The following is a 7454-nucleotide window of genomic DNA, read 5'->3' as shown; positions in this document are numbered from 1 at the left end:
AAATACAAATATATAAAATAAAATAAAGTTGGAAATATACATAATAATGGAATGAAAATATAAATTAGTTGATTAATAACTAAGGACAAAGACAGTAGTAGATTGATTAATTATTAGATTAATTAATTTTTTTTAGCCCTGATGAAGACCTGAAAATCAGGTCGAAACGTCGGCATAAATAAATATTTTTTTGTTTATTTATTTTATTCCTTTGCTGACCGCACCCCCCGACCACCTTCTCCAAATAAGTAAAAATGAATTCAATTTAAAGGAAAATTGAAATAAAAACCGAATAGTAGTTAAAAATGTATATTTAATTGCACCCTATACCTTCGAAAAGATACTCTGCTTCATTTATCTGGGGTCTTAGTTCTCTATCTAATAGCATCTTTGGGATCATCAGGAGGATAGCGATGGTGAGTGAATGTTACTTTGGGCTTGCAAGGAAATTAGAAGCAGGTTCCTTTCCAACTGGATTCCATTCTGTCTAGTGTTAGCCTATGGGTCAGGAGTCTGGACACATGCTAAAACGGAAGAAAATAAAACTTCTCTAAATCTTCATGGAGAGAAGAATTTTTAGTCCTGTTAGAGAAGGGAGGATGTATAACAATTTTTTTAATACATGTAATTGCTATGAATACTAATGTTCATGTCTAACAATTCCCTTAAGTGCAGGAACTTATAGCATTTATGTAGAGAGATATAATTTATTCAGCCATGCTGCCCAAATACTTTTAGTTGCTATAATACACAGCATACCAATCAATCCATGATCGGAAATATATAAAATACATATAACAACAACCCCCTACCTTTTACTTTTACAATAAATTCTTGTCTGTACATTAAATACAGATATTTTATTTATTTTTTTTAAATTTAATAATTGCATTCCATTTGAAAATTTTATTCTCCCTAATTCGCTGTCTCAGACCTCCCCTTTCCAGTGATCCGCTATCCACGTTCGATCCATTAAACAAATTAAACGAATTTATCATTAGAGAGCGATGTAAATTCGAACCAAAGACATAGTAGTCACCGTAGTTAATCAGTTTACAAAAAGAAACAAACAAATAAATAAATTTTTAAAAAAAACAACAACTAATATATAGATTTAGAAAAAAAAAAGAAATACTCCAATGAATAAATAAGTTAAAAGAAATAATTTAATGAATAATATCTGAAGATCACAACTATTGAAAAATATTTTAAAATAATTTGTTGTTATTTTAGAATTGTACATCAAGCAGTTGCCTACTGTCCAAGAAATAAACACTACATTATTGCTGGCGAAATGATCGGAAGTAATCAGCACCATCTTATTGAAGTAAGCATCATAGATAAAGTTTAAATTAAATTTTATATTATTTTAAGAATATATATACATATATTTTAAACAGCTATTGTATTTTATATTTAATTACGATTTTGGTATAAAATTTGAACCTTGAAATATCTGATTATTGCATTAGCGCTTTTCAATTCAAATGTAACCGCTTCCAATTCAAATGTTATCTCTATCATTCAAATGTAATTTATTTTTTTCAATTCAAATGTAACGTCATAGAATAGTATAACATCTCAGAAAACCAATATTTTAAATTTTATACTGCTTTGATTCTGGAAATCGTGCAGTGTATGGTCAAAGGATGGTAGTTTTGACTTCTCATGATGGGATTACGCCAGATGTGTCTGTGGAAGACTGGGGTGTCATTATTATCTGGCTGTTACTATTTTCTTATTTTTGGCCTTATTAGATATTCATAACTCTTAAAGGCACGTCTTATGAGCGAGCCTTCAAAGATCGCCTTTAAGGTCTGAGCCATTTCGGGGTCACCCATAGAAAGCTGTTCTTTTCAAATCTTCAGCTATATCTCGAAAAACACTTCTGTAGAAGAATCCGACACTTTGCCGTTATGATGCACCATTTGAATGTTTTAAAACTAAGCCAAACGAGCCCTATTAAATTAACTATCGACTGTTGGATTATTTTGAAATTGGGTTTTCTATTAAATATCATTTATTACCTACTTTTACTGATTATAAAAGAGGCTATATCTTCAATTATATTATTTTTAACTAATTTTAACTCTGAATTTAAATTAAACTGTTAAATTATAACATTATTTATTCTCAGTAAAATATACTTAAACAGGTTGACACAATTTTAGGGAAATTTTATATTTATATAAATATTAGATTTATATTTTATTTAAATCTATGTATAAGGGAATGGTATGAATCTTTGTCCACACTAAACTTTTCAATTATTGGAGCGATTTACAAATGTTCCCTGTCGCCATGGGAAGGTTTAGAGCTCCTGAAAACCCGGATTTGACCGGTAGAAAAACGTTTGGAACTAAATTAGACTATATTTAGAATTTATTAGACTAGAAGATATTACTCTTTAGGCCATGTAGTTAGGGCCGTGACTAAAAGTGGGCGGAGAGTTACTAATTTTGTTTGTTTAATTTAAAATTATTATTTATTCATTTATGAGTCCATAATCAAGGTGCTGGTTGAATAGGTACCTTGTCATACGGGCATTAATAGCAATGAGAGAGCGGACTACCTCGCCTGAATGGGATCTAATAAAAAATGTAATGTCATCGAGTGGTGGACATTGTCTTGTCTTCTTTGGAGCGCGGAATGTACTGCGCGGTAGTCTTTTTTGATGTAAAACAGGCTTTTGTTCGAGTTTGGCACCCGGGTAAAAGTAATGATTCCTATTCATCCCTCTATTCTCAGTCCGCTGGTGTTCCGCAAGGTAGTATCCTCGGTCCCATCCTCTACACCGTCTATACGGCTCATATCCAACCAATCCTAACACTATCCTCACAGCTGCCGATGATAGATGTGTGCTCGGTGTTAATACTAAGCCTTTAATTGCTTTCCAAACTCTCCAATCCTATATCACAGCCCTCAAAGAATGGTGTCGTAATTGGAGGATTAAAATAAATCCCATCAAATTACCTTTACCCATCGTCATAAACCTATAGAGTGCCCTAAAGTCTCCTTTAACAATGTTGATCTTACCCTTGTCGAACAAATCCGCTACCTTGGACTACATCTGGACAAACATCTAACCTGGAATCCTCACACAAGACTGAAACGACAGGAAACTGCACGTTGATTTCGGCTATTACAGCATTTACTAGACAAACGGTCTAAACTTCCAACTCATAACAAAAGACTGATCTACATGACTGTAATAAGGCCAATCTGGACATATCGGGTTGAACTTTGGGGCTCCACTAAACCTCCGAATGCCTCTCGTATCCATTCTTTGTCACAAATAAAATCATAAATAAAGAACTTTATATGTAACCGATCTAGCCCGTACCAGATATCATTCCTTCCATTATAAAGTCCCTAATCACCCAAAACCACTAGTTTCTAACCTTGCTTCCTCTTCCATTCCTGACAATCCACCGAGGCGCCTGAAAAGAAGATGCCCACGAGACCTGCTAATGCAAAACGTCATTAGAGTGCTACCAATGGGTTATTTCTTTACACATCTGTAACATCCATTTTAACTGAAATCAAATTTACTATATGTATTATATAATATACAGTAAATTTCAATAAAGATATTAATAAAAAAATGTTTTTATTTATTTATTTTTTGTCTCATAACTGGCCAAATACACATATTTATTTTTTTAAATGATAAGAACGATTAAAGCCAAATTATCTGTAGGCCATACAGCAGCAGAGCAAAAGAGTCACGTTACAATAACTGAAAAATTTAAACTCAAGTTGTTTTTATTGTCTTATTGAAAAGGCAATCAACACTGGATTTATATTTGAATTTGAGAGACCGATGTATCATAAATTATTCACAATCTGAACAGATAAACAATTTATTTTCGTACATAAACATACTTTATTCTATTAACGTATTAAAAAAAAATACGAACATAAACCTAGAAAATACCTTATTTAGTGTTCTTCATATAATTATTCGTTGTAAAATTATACAAAATGATTATTAATCTGTAATCAAATAGGAGTATCAGTACCATAATTGTAATTAGAAAGGGTTACGTTAGACTCGACTTTGAATGATTCACACAACTTTTGTATAATTTGTTTAATTTTTTCCAAAATTGAACTAAAATATAATTGTACAAATCTGTTAATTACTCATTTATAATTCTTAGATATATTTTGTTTTTAATCTGTTGCTAAAATAAATTATTTTTTTAGGTTTTAGCTCAGACTTTCGTCCCTAATGTTCAAGTGTTGCACTGTGATACAGATGAACTTGTAAGCTGTATTGAAGCCATTGATGTACGTATTATGTATATAAGATATGCATTGTTAATTGTCTCTGACCTTTGATATGTACTGCTAGGTTTCATTTTTTTTTCAACTTGTACCTCTATTGGTATAAAGGAATAAGTATTTTTGTATTAATTATTGGATTTAAGATTACAAATTGGTTCATTTATACATTTAGGGATGTCTACATTTTCTGGTAGGTCATCATATTTTAGGGATATTCGTTCAATATAATATACAAATTATACTGAAGAGTATGGATTAACACTGTGGAAATAATATTTGGAACTACTATTCTTATCTGAAACACAAACCTTATAGTTATAAATAATCAAAGAAAGTTTATATACAAATTATTGTAGGTACCTTGAATAAACCAATCAAAATACTTTTGAAGTTAATAATATTCACAAATTTACTATTTACTGTTTTATCAACTAATAATAATACAATCCCTCTCCCAATTAAAGGCAATAATTATTAACGTTCAAAGTATGTGTTCATACCGGATATATACAAAAAACAGAACAAAAAAAAAAGTAAATGATAACATTAGTTCTCACAATTTTAAAATTACTAAACAAAAATAATTCGACTGAATGTTGTGGCAATTTATAAAGAAATATACATAAAATAATACGCCTTATGATACTAGTTAAGAATGAAACGTCATTCATTTTCACGACAGTAAGTAGTACAAAGCCGGGAAGAAAAAAAAGGCAGTTATTTCACCCCAATTTTTTATTACTTTAATGAAAACTACGTATAATTACTAGTCAAAACTGATGAGTCTGCCAAGTATAGGTAGGGAAAATAAAAGGGCGGCTGTTTCAAAACCTTGAAAAAACATCGATTTTTCATTCGAAACTCTAAAACAACATTATTTAAAGAAGAGCAAATTTGCTGAAATATGAGCCCTAATAGAGCTATTTACGTCCAATAGTTCTCGAGATATAGCTTTTTAAAAAGCAACATTTCTTAAAAATCTACTGAAAGATTAGTAGTTAGTTGATTTTGTTGAGAAATCTATATCTCTGGAACAATGCGACGTATAGATGTCTATTAGCACTCAAATAAAAGCTAGTTTAACGTACCATAAAGTAGTTTACGACCTTTACCTTCGTAGGAATAGTAGTTTCCACGATTTTTCCAAAAATAAATTGATTTATGGTTCGGGCAATAAGTTTGAGTTTTGAAAAACTTCATTTCGGAAAACCGTAGGACGTGCAGATGTCTGCCAGCACTCAAATTGAAGCTAGTTAAATTTACTATAAAGTGGTTTATGACGTTTATTTTTGTAGGAGTAGTAGTTTTTATGATATTTGACAAAATAAATTCACAAACTGTTAATTTCTAGTCGTTCGTATAAAAACCATTTGACGCACATGTTTGCTAGCACTCAAAATAAAGGAAATTTAACTTACTATAAAGTAGTTTATGACACTTATCTCCGTAGGGATAATAGTTTTTATGATATTTAAATATCATGAAAAATACTACTCCTACGACAATAAACGCACTAAACTACTTCATAGCCCATTAAAGTAGCTTTAATTTGAGTGCTAACAGACATCTGTACGTCAAATGGTTTTTGAGATATAGATTTTTAAAAATAAATTCATCAGAATTTCAGTACGTTCTGTATAACATTTTTATGAAATATTGTTTTTTAAAAAGCTTAAATATCTCGAGAACTATTGGACGAAAATAGCTCTATTAGGGGTCATATTTCAGAAAATTTACTCTTCTTTAAATAATGTTCTTTTAGATTTTCTGGTGTTGTCGGTAGTTTTTAAGATATAGAACTCCGAATGAAAAATTTATGTTTTTTAAGGTTTTGAAACAGCCGCCATTTTTTATTCCCCCTACCTATACTTGGCAGGCTCATCAATTTTGACAAGTAATTATAAATAGTTTTTATTAAAGTAATAAAAAATTGGGGCAAAATAACTGGCTTTTTTCTCCTCTTGGCTCTTGTACTAAAGTAGCAACATGTCTACTTTACCACATCCATCCGGGGAGTAAGGATCTTCTACCGACAGGTTACAACCTTTTCTGTTCCTTACAAAACGCTTTGAATGGAAAAACCTTTCTGATTAGCAAGTGAGGCAGGCTGTCGAAACTGCTTTCAGTACAAACCTACCACATTTTACTAGGAAGGTAGTTAAACTGTCAGGAAAAAGGGAGTAGGTAATAGATTATAGTGGTGAATACATGATAAATTAATATAATTTTGTTATTTGAGAGTAAAATAAATTCAAAAAACGGAAGTTACTTGTGACTAGACCTATTTCGCGTTAAGAAATTTCTTTCTTTTTCGTGTATTTTTTCTTCTTTTCTTTTTCATTTGTTTATTTTATTTGTTTAAATAATCTAAAGAAATTTCTTTAGATTCATAACAAAGAATGTGACTTAGTGTTGTAAAACTTTGTTGAAACAAATATATATTTTAAATTAAACAAATGGTCAAGCGAACTGTTATTAAGTGTGAACAAAACAAAATAATAAATATTGTTTCTTTTCAGATTCCATTTCTCCATCGGTTGGAAGCAAACATTGAATTATGTCCTAGATTGATTCTGGAAACTGGATTTAAAGTCCAACGTTTCTGGAAAATCGATTTTCCCGAAGTAATAAAAGGATGTGTGAAATATAAAAGAACTGATGTAAGTCATTCTTTATAGATGATGTTCCTTGCTTTATATAAGAAAAACTTGAACTTATTAGACCGTTGATTAAGGATTAATTAATAAATAAATTATAAATATTTCTTATTTTAACAAACTTATATTTAAATAACAACGTTCAGCGATCACCAACGTTTATCACTAGCTACAAGTATTTTATTATTACATGTGGAATGATTGTGGATGCAATAAGGAATGAAGTGTAGGTCTCAGTCTTACGTTTTGGTTTCATAAACTAAGTTATAAATTAATTTTTTTACTAAATAATTCAAAAACACTATCCAAATTATAGTCTCAAAACATTTATTTCATTCACACGTCCAACGTTTCGGCCAATTCGGCCATCTTCAGGGACAATCTTACTTTACTATGAGACATATCATTTAACCCTTTTAAAAAAAAACTCCATACAGGCTATTCTGCCCAGGTCAAAACATTTACAATTATATATAAATTGTGGTAAAAGAGAAATAATTTGACTGT

At 30.5% G+C, this 7454-nt stretch overlaps 1 long non-coding RNA gene across 1 annotated transcript; it reads left to right on the top strand.

Moving 5' to 3' along the window:
* Positions 1 to 1231: 1231 nt before the first annotated feature.
* Positions 1232 to 6944, top strand: LOC136796961 (uncharacterized). The gene is made up of 3 exons (XR_010844751.1): positions 1232 to 1327; positions 4210 to 4293; positions 6810 to 6944. It is a non-coding gene; the product is annotated as an uncharacterized lncRNA (long non-coding RNA).
* The last annotated feature ends 510 nt before the right edge of the window (positions 6945 to 7454 follow it).

This window comes from Halyomorpha halys, unplaced genomic scaffold, assembly GCF_000696795.3.
Source record: "Halyomorpha halys isolate HHAL.00 unplaced genomic scaffold, Hhal_1.1 Scaffold27.1, whole genome shotgun sequence".
NCBI lineage: Eukaryota > Metazoa > Arthropoda > Insecta > Hemiptera > Pentatomidae > Halyomorpha > Halyomorpha halys.
This window is presented reverse-complemented; position numbering and strand designations above follow the sequence as displayed.